The sequence below is a fragment of the Acanthochromis polyacanthus genome, chromosome 12 (genome assembly GCF_021347895.1).
Source record: "Acanthochromis polyacanthus isolate Apoly-LR-REF ecotype Palm Island chromosome 12, KAUST_Apoly_ChrSc, whole genome shotgun sequence".
Classification (NCBI taxonomy): Eukaryota; Metazoa; Chordata; class Actinopteri; family Pomacentridae; genus Acanthochromis; species Acanthochromis polyacanthus.
The window spans coordinates 8666163-8680045 of record NC_067124.1 but is presented as its reverse complement, the minus strand read 5'-3'; the positions used below and the strand labels follow the sequence as shown (position 1 = coordinate 8680045).

Sequence of the window (13883 nt, the reverse complement as noted above, 5' to 3'; positions counted from 1 at the left end):
CAGAGGAGTGCAAAAGTCACGAAAGTGCAAGAACAAGATAATAAATATTGCACATAATAACAACTACACAGTAGTGTTATACAGTCTGATGGCAGTGGGGATGAAGGACCTGCGGTAGCGCTTCTTCTTGCACTGAGGGTGTCTGAGTCTTGTGCTAAAGGAGCTGCTCAGCTCCACTACAGTCCGGTGCAGTGGGTGGGAGCTGTTGTCCATGATGGATGAGAGCTTGGTCAACATCCTCCTCTCACCCACATCCATCACAGAGTCCAGTGGGCAGCCCAGGACAGAGCTGGCCCTCTTGGTCAGCTTGTTCAGTCTCTTCATGTCCCGCTCTGTGCTGCCCGGGGCCCAGCAGACGACAGCGTAGAGGAAAGCAGAGGCTACCACAGTGTCGTAGAAAGTCCTTAGTAGAGGTCTGCACATTGCAATACTTGTTCCAATTCAAACTGATACTGTACACATTCTTATACTGTAGTACTCTTTCCCACAGGATTATACTGTATATTATTATTATTATTATTATTATTATTATTAACAATAATAATAATAATAATACATTTGATTTGTATAGCGCTTTTCAAAACACTCAAAAACGCTTTGCATAAAAATCATCAGACATTAACATTATAAAATAAAACGAGTTATAGAAACACATTATAATCATAAAACACATCATAAAAGTAAGTTAATGTTATGTGTTAAAAGCAGTCCGGAAGAAGTGGGTTTGATTTTCATTTTATATTTACAATAACAAAAAAATAAAATCAGTAAGAGACAGAAACGAAAAAAGATCCGTTTATCATTTTCTGAGACCGGAAGTGGTCATCGGCAAGGGTGGAGATAAAAAAGAGCACTGTGTATAGACTGTATATAGATTTTTTTCCCCCGTTAGTTTTCATGGTCAAAATGAGAGATCGGGTGGCCTATCTTAAAATAAATCAATATTGATTTTTTATTTATTAAGTTTTGTGACACAAAGGGGCGTGGTTACTTGACTGACAGTCCGGTCTGGAATGACTGACAGTCTGGAGGATGTTGCCTAAACTCTGCTCTCCTGGACTGGATTAATTCTGATATGGTCACTGTTGGTTACTTTATCATCGGTGGAGAAGCAGAATCTTTTCCACAGAGAGTTTTCCTGTCCGTTGGCTTGTTTTAACCAGTTTTCTACCTTCGGTTAATTCTGCCAGCAGAAAGTGAAAGTTTGGTAAGTAAATGTTTATTTTCTTATCGTTACTGCTTTTAATGCACTTTATATGCAACTTTAGTGTCAGCTATAATGTGTGCCATGCACTCTAGATGTTGATGAAGTTTATTTCTGTGTGTATTGACTAGAGAAGAAAGTTAGCATCCAGTAAATATTAGTTTTAATGTTAGCGATGCTAACCGAGCTAGCTGCTCAGTCGTAGCCTGATTAAAGCTAACGTAGCATTAAGCTAACAATTTTTGTGTTGGGTTTCATGTAAACAGCTGAAGTGTGTTGTGTTGCTGTAATGTGGTACATTTAGTTAACAAAACTGTCAGTGGAGACGCTGGTTCACATTAATGTAATGTTTAGAAAACCTAAATGTGATTGAAACAGTAAGGTTAAGGTTCTGTGTTGTCAGTAGACCTGAATATCTGCTGAGTCTCTGAAGTTAAACTGGAGAAAACAGTAAATCTACTCTGTAGTTAACATTGTTTAATGACTGATTCATGTTATAGTACATCTTAGTGCAGATTAGAAAAATAAACTCCCAGAATATGTCCAAAATAATGATAAACACTACAGTTATTACATTTAAATTGCAGCACAGAGAAGCTGGATAATAAAATCCTCTTGCTAAAGTGACTGCAGGTATTTCTGTCGTTCAGTGCTGGGACAACAATATGAAATAGGAAAACTTTCCAGGTATGTTTTAAAATGAACCTCTGCTGTTGATGCTGAATGCTGTGACGTCTGTCTTCATCTCAGGTGTCTTGTGTTCACTGTGAGGATCTTCTGAGTGAAGCAACAGAAGGAAAACCTCATCTGGTTGTGAAGAAGGAGACTGAATGGACGACATCCTCAGTGAACCACTTCCTGTTTAGCTTTCACTTACAGAAGGACAGACCAACTGTTTCAGCTGTTTATTATTCTCTGTTCTTAGTATTCACAGGTTCCATTTATCACCTTTAACTTCATCTCTGCTGTTGTAGCAGAAATACGACAGGGTTTCTGCAGGGCATTAAAAAGCATTAATAGTCATTAAGTTGATCTTGCGAATATTAAGGTCTTAAATGGAATTAAAAATCATTAAACTTGATTCTCAGTGGCATTAAAAATTCTTTCTGCAGTTTTCAAGAAAATATTTGACAATATATACAGACCTGATCAAAATCTTAAGACCAGTTGAAAAATTGCTAGAATTTACCTTTTGCACATTTGGATCTTAATGAGGTTTTAAGGTTTCAACAGCACAATGCTGCAGTTCACAATGCTCACTTGACCACAGACGTCTTCAGGGAGAATAACATCACTCTTTAGGACCATCCCGCATGTTTCCCTGATTTAAATCCCATAGAGAACATTGGGGGATGGATGGCAAGGGAAGTTTATAAAAATGGCCATCAGTTCCAGACAGTTGATGCCCTTCGTGAAGCCATTTTCACCACTTGGAGCAATGTTCCCAAAGGCTTCCTGGAAACACTCGCATCAAGCATGCCCAAACGAATTTTTGAAGTGATTAACAAGAACGGTGGAGCTACTTATTACTGAGTCCTACTGAGAAAATTTTTTGTTCTGGTTTGGAGAGTTTTTTGTAATTTTTTGAGCGATGGTCTGAAACTTTTGATCAGCTGATAAACAGTCTATTTCAGTTTACTTGTTGTTTTCAATAAATTACTTTTTCAAAGTGTTTTTTGTCACACTCCCCCTTCTTGCTTTTGCATATTGTAGCTCTACTTAAAACCTCATTAAGATCCAAATGTGCAAAAGGTAAATTCTAGCAATTTTTTCAACTGGTCTTAAGATTTTGATCAGGTCTGTATAATTATAGACTGCGATTCGTCAGATATGTGCATCTGTAAACAGGCCCGAAGCATTGCGATAATTGTTCCAGCCGGTTGGGTACAATTTCTAAAAACTGCATGTTTTTAAAGTGGCCGGCAGGCTGGACCAGGTGGAGGAGAGCTGGGAAATGGGGAAACACAAATTCCAGCAAAAATTGCTCAAAAACGTGGATTGCAGCCTGTTGGTGGTCAGGGGTGATTCCCGGATTCAGAAATAGTGAAATGTACGGTTTTTATATAAAAATCATCTTTTACAAAAAAAACCCAAACCCGTGTAATTTGTTGAGTTGACCATGAGGTCATGGCATTAAAATTTTTACAATATAGTATTAAACATCATTAAATTTGACTGGTTGATATCTGCAGAAACCCTGTACAAAATAAAAAGTCCATGTTATTTGTAACAGATATGTAGCATTAAAACATCAACACATTCAGGTCAAGAGCTTCATTATTTCCTTCATTGCACATTTAAAAACTGCATTATTTAACAATTCTGAACTGTAAAGATGTGTAAACACATGTAATAAATGGATGAAATAAATAATGTGTTGCTGACAGTGAAGTGTAATAACTGAACAGTCACAAGACAAGTTGTATTCTGAAGAGAGGAGCTGAATCTGCAGCATTATTGTTCTTAATGGAAGGATGAGGAGGACATCAGTGCTGCTCTTCCTCACAGTGATGAAGGAGAGAACCACAGCTGGATGTTCATGTTCTCTGGAGCTCTCAGTCCATAAGACTAGATGTTCCCAATGATCCAGACCAAGGCTGGAAGGAAAAGACACAGTGAGGAAAAGATCTCCAAGGTTCTTTAATTCCAACTGCTGGAACATAAAGTATCAGAGTGAACACATCAGGATATAAATGGAACGCAAGAGTGTTGTGTATTTTGTCCTACTTTTTAATCTTATAGAAATGTTTGTTTTCCTGGTTGAGGGCAAAGAATATTTTACTGCCTTAGATGTACAATAAAGTTTATTATTTTTATTCTAATGTATCATTAGCATTAACATGAGCTCCACACAGTTATCTGACCATACACTGTTGTAGAGAAAAAAATGTCTGAAGCAAAGAACAGAGATAGTAACTCAGAACTGAACTGCTCTTCATTCATTGAACTGAGAGATTAACATTCATCAGTAACAGAGTTCTGTGGAGGAACGTTAACATAGATTAATTTCTAACTGCTGATCATTAATGAACTGCACCTCGAGACAGCAGTTATTGATCCGTCATGACTGATCTATTATGATTGATCAGCTGTGACCTGCAGGACACTGAGCTACACCTAATAGATAACTAGTTTATAACACTGACTAACCTGGATTAGCCTCAGTGTGAACACAAAGTTAGGAAACATAAATTGAGATTTACAGAACAACTTTAATTCATGATGTGAGAACATGTTTATATCAGAGGTTACAGTCTGATGTTAACTTACAGTAACTTCACTGCTTTATATATGATATTGTCCAGAAGTAGAGAAGAGTACAACTGGTTACAAAGCTGACTTTAACACTTACCTGTAGAGTTTATCTCCACTTTTGGAAGCTAACGTTGTTAGCAGCAGTGGCAGCAGCATCCATAAACAGCAGAAGCCGGTAAACGTGGGCGGGACAGAGAGTCCTCGGCTCTGATTCAGTCTGACCAATCACGGCTCCATCCTTGCTGATCACCACTTCCGGTCTCAGAAAATGAAAAAAAACGGACCTTTTCTCGTTTCTGTCTCTTATTGATTTTAATTTATGTTACTGTAAATATAAAATGAAAATCAAAGCATTTTTAAAATTTCGTACATCCCTTTTTGATCATGAAAAAGAAAAACGCCTTGTATTTATATTTTAATTTTTGTATTTTAAAACGAAAATCAAATAACCACTCATTTTTTGTTTTTCAATACCTGCTTTAGAACGGAAAATCCAATTACCAAAATATACACGGACCGGGCAGATATGGAGAAAGCTCTGTCCCCCCAGGTTCGGTGCTTGGTTTTGAGTGGGAGAGAGAGAGACCCAGATAGCAAACTATGGGTGAATCAATGTTGAATCTATGTTGAGACCTAACGTCGAAATTATACAGAAAGCGCAAGGTTGATAAAATGTTGAGTCAACGTTTGCTTTTCAACCATAAATCACACTTTACCCAGATAGCAAAAGATGTTAAATCAATGTTGAATTAGGGTTAAGAAGGTTGAATTTTGGTTACGGTTGAAGATTGATGGTTGGATCAACGTTGATTCAACAACATTTTGTCAACATTGAAGTTTGTGTTTAAAAGATACCATTGAATCTACATTGTATTTTGGTTTAATTAAAATGTTTGACAGGTCAATGTTTAATTAATGTTGAATCTATGTTTGCAAACATGTAATCTATGTAAGCAAACGTTGACTCAACATTTTATCAACCTTGCACTTTCTGTATAATTTCGACGTTAGGTCTCAACATAGATTCAACATTGATTCACCCATAGTTTGCTATCTGGGGAAGGTTTGCAGTGGATGAACGAAGGCTGTGGGAGGGAGTGTGATGGTGGAGCAGATCTCTGAGGTATGGGGGTGCGTGGTTCTGAAAGGTTTTATGGGTCAGCAGGAGGACTTTGAACTGAATGCATTGTGGGATGGGGAGCCAGTGGAGGTTTTGGAGGACAGGGGTAATGTGTTCGCAGGAGCAGGAGTAGGTGAGGAAGCGGGCAGCAGAGTTCTGGATATAGTAAAGTTTATTGAGGACTTTTGAGGATGAGCCATAAAGAATGCTGGTGCAGTAGTCAATTCAGGATGTTGAATTGACTACTGCAATATGGATGAGGGTTTCAGCAGCAGGACAGGAGAGTGAGTTGTAGAGATGTGCGATGTTCTTGAGGTGGAAGAAGGCGTTCCGGGTGATCTGGTTGATGTGGTGTTGGAAGGTGAGGTTGCTGTCAAGGAGTCCCAGATTATGGATGTGAGGTGATGGGGACAGAGTGGAGTTATTGATGGTCAGTGTGAAGCTGTCAGTGTTTTTTATGAGCGATTTGGGGCTGATGATTATCATGTCTGACTTGACATAGTTCAGTTGAAGAAAGTTATTTTGCATCTATGTTTTAATTTCACTGAGGCACTTGGTCAGGGTGGAGCAGGTTGTTGGGGTGATGGATTTGATTGAGATGTAGATCTGTATGTTGTCAGCGTAGCAGTGGAAGTGGAGACCATGTTTGCGGATGATATTACCAAGAGGGACGATATAGAGGATGAACAGGAGGGGACCAAGCACTGAACCCTGGGGGAAGCCTTGCAGCAGAGGAGCGACAGACGAGGTGCAGTTATTGATGCTGATGAACTGTTGTTTGTTTGAGAGATATGACCTGAGCCAGGAGAGGGTGGTACCAGTGATGTTGAGTGATTCCAGGCAGGAGAGGAGGATGGAGTGGTTAATGGTTTCAGAGGCTGCAGTGAGGTCAAGCATAGGGAGGATGGTGAGGAGGCCAGAGTCTGCAAAGAGGAAGATGTCGTTGGTGACTTTGAGAAGGGCTGTTTCAGTGCTGTGTTGTGAGCGGAATCCAGATTGGAATGGTTTAAACAAGGCATTGGAGGTGAGATGCGTTTGGATTTGGGCAGCTACAACACGTTCCAGGTTTTTGACAGGAAAGGGAGGTTGGAAATGGGATGGAAGTTAGTCATGACATCAGGGCCGAGTCTGGTTTTTTTAAGGATGGGGGTAACAGCAGCAAGTTTGAGGGATTGTGGCAGTGGCAGCTGGTGAATTTTTCTCTTGGGGGAATGCACTTAATTTACCAAACCAAATAGCAGAGTCGGCAACACCGGAATACAAGAACTGATGTAAATTATGTTCACAGCCATTTGATGTGCTACGAGGGTACACCTAAGCACTACTGCTGAGTCAAATAGATAATTAAATGCACGTAAATGTTACCAGCTAGTGAATTTGAATTGATCTCCCCAGTGTTTGATATGATTTGCTCCAGATAAGGTGTAATTGGTACACACAAACCCTTAAAATCTCCTTTTCTATAATTAAACAAATTAAGAATGTATAAATATGCAAATCTATTTTTTACTTCAAAAGTTAAAAAAGAAACAATTCATTTTTCCAGCTTCAAAGAGTGCCAAGTGCTTCTTCTGTCCAGCAAAATCTTTGGAACAACATATTTATATTTACATACTCAAATAAACAAAAATAAATCCATACCTGTGAAACCAACAAACATTGGACATTTTGTTAAAAAAAAACACCTAACTATAAGGCTTAAAGCAGACAGTGCTTCTGTGAGCTAACTTTTACATTAACAACCTTACATGACAATGAGAAAACAGCAAATCTGCATATTTAAGATCAAAGCAATAAAAATTTGTCACTTTGCCTGAAAACAAAATACAGAAACCATTAGGCATTATACTATGTATAACTGTGCATGTGACAAATAAAACCTATCTTATCTTAGGCTTTGAGCCCAAAGTGCTTCTGTCAACTAATATTAAATATTTACAATGAAAATAAAGAAAAACAGTAATTCCTCAGATTTCAGACCATATGAAAATCAACAGGCTTTCAGTCTAAAGTGCCACTTGTGTCAACTAACATTTCTATTTACATTATTAAATGACAAAAAAGTAAATCCTCACATTTTAGAGATTAAAGCCAGCACCTCTACATCTGTTATTTTTTGTATGCAAGTTTTAATTAAAGGCAAGCGGATGAACAAACCGCTCGCTTCTGCTGCCACCCCATGGCCGGTGGTGTGTAAAGCGATCAGAGGGAGACAGGCTGTCTCCCTCTGATCGCTCAGCAGGGCGCTGTCAGCCTGCTATCTCTTGGATTGAAGAGGAACGAACTGCGCATGTCAAAGTTATAACGAGAGTCAATGGGGAAAGATCAGTGCGCCCCAGGCCGGATATGACGTTTCTAATCTGACTTTTTATTATAAATTATACATCTTAGTAACTCTCTACAGGCTCTATTATCCATTTTGCTTGTTAAAAACATAGGATATATATATAAATGTAATTTTAAAAACATTTTATTAAAGGAAGGGCTGTGACTCTACATGATGTGAGACAGAGGGGGCGGCGCCCTCGCGCCCTCTGTTGACCAGCCGCCCCTGGATTGTGGTACTGATCGGAAGCTGAGAGATGAATTAATTATTATGGTAATCAGAGAGGTAATGAATTGACATGCTAATGTTCCGAGATCATTGCAAGAAACGGAATGCACATTTATTTCTTTTTTTAAACATTCTTTTTATTGATTTTTCAAAACAGGGGAAAAACACAACACAAATAAAACAAGAGTTCAACAAAGTATATACATTACAGTCATTATAGTACAAAGATACAATTAACAGCAGCAACAACAAAAAATAATAAATAGCTGGATACAGAAAAAAAGCACAGCAAGCAGTGGTTTCTTTTATACCTGGGCAGACCAATCCCTTAACCAAATCTGTTCATTTCATTCTACACTGAATACCCAAAAAATTAATCACTCGTCCCCATTTTGTTGAGATGAGACGAATTCTACCACCGATACAGTACCTTAATCGCTCTAAGATAATTACTTCAGATATTAGAGATTTTCACAGGTGAATAGAGGGCGGATCGACACCAACCCACTTAGTAATTACAGCCTTCCTAGCCACCATTAAAAAAAAATAAATAAATAAAAATTGGACTTTCTCATTATGCAACTTTAAAGAATCTGGTATGAGTCCCAGTAGGCACAGAGAGAGTTGCTGGCCGATCACTAAACCTATCTCTCTCCATACAGCCTGCCAAAACAGCCTAATTTCCTTACATTCCCAGAGGCAATGGAATCTGGTCCTAATAGTTGTTTTGCCCTTTGGACAGTTTGGGGATTCTCCTATTGTGTATTTACTTTAAATATAGGGGGCTATATAAACATTTTGTAAAGTATTATATTGCATCTCCCTGTATCGATTACATATTGATAATTTAGAGGGTGACAGTAAAATTTCTTCCCATGATTCTTTATCAATTTCTACCTTGAGTAATGTACACCAAGATCTTCAAGCCTATCTACTTTTAAATTTTGTAGCTTACAATAAAATTAGGATACAAAGCATTTGTGCTTTTGGCATTCTAGAAACGTTCCTTCTCGTAACTGAAAGTCATCTGAGGGACTAAGAGTATTCATTTTGGTGTACACATAGTGTCTGATTTGCAAATACTTATAAAAATCATTGGAGAGTATTTTATACTGAGTTCTTAAAGATCCAAATGTTTTAAAAGTCCCTTTGTCGCTCAAATCATAGATTTAATACCTAATTCCTGCCAGTTCTTAAAGTTGGGTCCTGCTCCTCCTGCTGTTAATTCTTGGTTGTCCACCAGTATTGTGAGGGAGCTAAATGAATGGGTTTTCTGAAAAAAAAAAAAATGTTCTGAGGCTGTTCCATATTTTTATTATGTTTGTAATTAAAAAGTTATCTCTGGTTATGGCTGGTAATTCTCTTCCACGCTTATCCAATAAGTTTACTAGGGGGAAGGGTTTGGAAATCACTGCTTCTATCTCAAGCCATGGCATGTCAGTCTTTCCAGCCATCCATAAAGAAATTATTTTATTACCAGGAGGGGGGAAGCCAGGAGGGGGTCCGGAGGGGTACACGGTGTCTGGAGGGTCCAAGGGAGGGGAAACAGACGGAGCACGGCAGGCAGGAGTCCGGACAGCTGGTTCTAGGTGAGGCAGAGGAGAAAACACGTTATAAACGTTTCAAAAAGCAGTGAGATACTGAGCAGCTAGAGAGAGACTGACTGGTGTGTCGAGTACAACAATCTGGCGGAGAATGGAGGAGTGACCCAGTCTTCTTATTGCAGATGCAGGTGATTACTGGAATGAGCTCCAGCTGTCCAGACTCCAGTGAGGCGGCTGATTACCTGAGTGGAGGCAGCCTTGTGGCTGCATCCATTCAGTGCATTGCTGGGGAGAGGGAGAGAGAAAGGGAAGAGGAGAGAGGACAGCACGGTCTCACGGGGATTCGTGAAACTGTCACGTCAGTTTTTGTTTCGGTTTCGTGCGCACCAACACGATGTCGTCATGTTTATCGTGCCGCTCACCACGAGTGAAACCCGCTGTGGTAATCACATCTGAAAGTGGTTTATACCGGCGGATTCATGACGATCTAAGCTGTCCATCGGCGTTTGCGGCCGCTGCTGCGGCCGCCGCTGCGGCCGGATGTCTGGCGGCCGCAATGGCGGCGGCATGATGTGGAAATGTGGTAGGGCCATCTACTAAAGAACTTTGGATTCTGGATTTTGTTGATTATAATGAAAATGCTATATATACACTACAAGCAGCCCGGTCTCACGGGGATTCGTGAAACTGTCACGTCAGTTTTTGTTTCGGTTTCGTGCGCACCAACACGATGTCGTCATGTTTTTAAACCATTGCGGCTGCCAGACATCTGGCCGCAGTGGCGGCCGCGGCGGCGGCCGCAAACGCCGATGGACAGCTTAGATCGTCATGAATCCGCTGAATTTGCATAGGAATTTAAAGAATGTCCGGCGGCCGCAGCTGCCGCAGCTTAGATCGTCATGAATCCGCCGGTATAAACCACTTTCAGATGTGATTACCACAGCGGGTTTCGCTCGTGGTGAGCGGCACGAAAAACATGACATCGTGTTGGTGCGCACGAAACCGAAACAAAAACTGACGTGACAGTTTCACGAATCCCCGTGAGACCGTGTTGCTACAAGACACCTTCCCATTCAATTATTTTTATTGAAGTATTTTATACATTGTAGATTAATACCGAAGACAACTATAAAAGAATACATATTGAATTATGTTGTAAATGTGTCAACTTTTCTCAACACTTTTAATCTTCAGTATTTATCTACAATGTAGAAATTAATGCACATAAGTAAAAAGCAATGAATGAGAAGGCATGTCCAAACTTTTGAATGGTAGTGTACACACACACACACACACACACACACACATTCAAAGGTTTAGCCACCCAGGCAATTTCATGTTTTACATAAAAACTTATTTTTATTCATGTGCTAACATAAGTGCAGAAGGGTTTTGTAATCATCAATTTATTGTGAAGTGGAAGCTTTTGAAATGAATCCAGAGAGACTCCGTTCAGAACTCTGCTCATTTGTTTTTTTCAATTGCTAACAAGCAGTGGTCCAAACTGAAGTCACATGTTCAAAACTCTTAACACAGCCTGCATTTCCATTATGCATCTCAGCTAAACAGTTAATTTAATCCCAAAACTGTTTCTCAGAAACAAAACACGTCATACATGTTTCAAAATAAGCTCATCCAACCACAACACCAGCAAATAGTCTCACTTTGGAAACAAACACTGTCACTCTTAGGACGCTGAACCACAAAACAACAACAGAGAGCATTACATGAAATAAATTGTGATCATTCAAGTTTGAATGATTTTTTTTTAGATAAATCAGTATATTATGAGATAAAATCTTTGCACTTTGAGTTTTCTAAATTATTGTAATATATTGCAACAAGAATAAATCAGGAACACAGCAATTTACTTCAAGAACACTTTATTTTTTCTGTGCCTTTGCATCAGTACTTTAGGACCTTACAGAAAATAAAATGTTTACTGTAAACAAACAAAAAAAGCAGAATTCACGGGGCAGAATAAAAATTAAGAGAAAATTCAAAAACCAGTAGAACATGTAGGCTGCAACATTCACACCCTGTTGTCTGCATTTGGCCACATGTTTCCATCCACGTCACATCTGATGTCTTCTCTGGAAATGCACTGTGGGTAGAACCTTTTTGAGTGTCTTATCCACCCCTGGCAGGCTTCGGGAGAAATATCTCCATACCCAGCATTTATTGCATCCAGCAAGGAGAGCTGGTTGTGTGGAGAGTGATCGTAAACTTTCCACCTCCATGCTGGAAAAAAATCTTCTATGGGGTTCAAGAAGGGCGAGTATGGAGGTAAATCTAAGGCCATCTAAAAAAGAAATGAGTCTGTGTTGAAAGGGCCAATGAGAGGCTAATGTAAAAGCAAACCATCACTGGAGAGAGCTGCACACATCATAATACTTGCACCTCTCTGGCCTGGCACTTCAACTGTTGCCCACTGCCCAATGACATTTCTTCCTCTGCATCATTTTTTGCCAGGTTGAATCCTGCTTCATCCACATATACAAATTCATATGGAGTTGGTCTGGCCTCCATCTCCATGACCGTCTAAAATAAAGAAAATTCACGGTTTTTACAGCACATTACGCATAATGTATGTCTTCTTGGTTAGTAACTGAACAAACATCTTACCTGAACATATTGATAATGGAGTTGTTTGACACGTTCATCATTTCTTTCAAAAGGTGCTTTGTACAATTGCTTCATCCTTACTTGATGGTTCTCAAGGACTCTGGCAGTTGATGTATTGCTGACGGTGTTCACATTGGCAAAAGTTGCATTGTCTCAGCACTCCGTCCCAAATTTCCTTCAGCTTTATGGCATTGTTGCCAATGACCATATCCATGACAGCTGTTTCCTGGACATCTGTGAAAATTCAAACTCTTCCTCCTGTAGGTGGCAGCCTATGCATCTACAGACAGTACAGTAATATGAAACACAAAATACTGTAATCAATAGGTTTCCCAAAATTCCAGCTGATGTGAAAACAGATGACTTTTTTTGTAAAATCTGGTACAATACGGTAATCTTTGGATGCATGTCTTACCTGTTGTTTTGCTGGAAAGTTCTTATAATTGTTGCAACTGTCGAATGCTGCAAGTTTGGCTGCACCCTTGAACCAGCCTCTGTCAAAGAGAGTCCATGATTTACCACATGGTCAATCACTGTGGCCCTAATTTCATCAGATACCACAGCTCTTGGTCTTCCTCTTGGTCTGCCTCTCATTCCTCCTCCGCCTCTCCTGTCCACTCTTCTCTCTCCACCAACCTGAGCCAGTGCTCTTTGATCCATATTTCCAAAGGAAAAACAATCAGAAGCCACTCCTTTTATATGGTTTCTGATGAGGCCAAACACAAATCACCTGATGTTCATTGGATTAATACAAATCACCTGAATCGGGTTTCAGCTGACAACTACACTGTGTGTAATGACCTTATCTTTTCATTTGTTTTAATTTTCAATATTTCGATATGATTTTCAATAGATTTCAATGTGGCTGCAGCAGAAATTTCCCGTGTTTTTTCCTCATCATTCTGTTTTGATTGTGTTTTGAACACTGTGTTAGCATTTGAAAAATGTGCTGTAAAAGTCTAGTGTTTTGCAGGTGGTGAACTAGTAACTGAGAAAAGAGTTCATGAATTTTGGTGACTGTGGTCACTGAATTCCTTTTGTGTGAAAGCAATGGAAAGTGATTCACAGTTCGGTCCACATGGACTGCTGTTTTGCAGACTGTGTTAACAGTTTTGAACATGTGACTTCAGTTTCGACCAATGTGTGTTAGCAATCGAAAAAACTGTATATATATATATATATATATATATATATATATATATATATATATGCTGTCAAATGATTTAAATGTTTAATCACATTAATCACAGGGTTGCTGTTTATTAATTTTGATTAATCATGATTAAATGTCATTCACTTTTTATCCTTATTAATAATGTGTCATTTTGCATGAACAAACAGACTCAACAGTCATTCTGCGCTACAGATGTGTTAATTGTATTAATCACGATGATGCATTAATCCACGTCAATGCATTAATATATAAACACATATATAGTTATAATTATATAAACAGACTTATATTTGATCCCCACAACAAAAGATGAAGCTTCCCCTTTTTATACTTTGTGTTAAAACATTTGTATGTTGTTGATATATAGTTAGCTCACATGTTAGAATTGACCAGATCTGTCATTTCCC

General features: G+C 39.0%; 1 protein-coding gene across 7 annotated transcripts in view; it reads left to right on the top strand.

Moving 5' to 3' along the window:
* Nucleotides 1–13883, top strand: part of grik2 (glutamate receptor, ionotropic, kainate 2) — a 578538-nt gene that overhangs the window by 349243 nt on the left and 215412 nt on the right. The gene's annotated exons all lie outside the window — the stretch shown is intronic.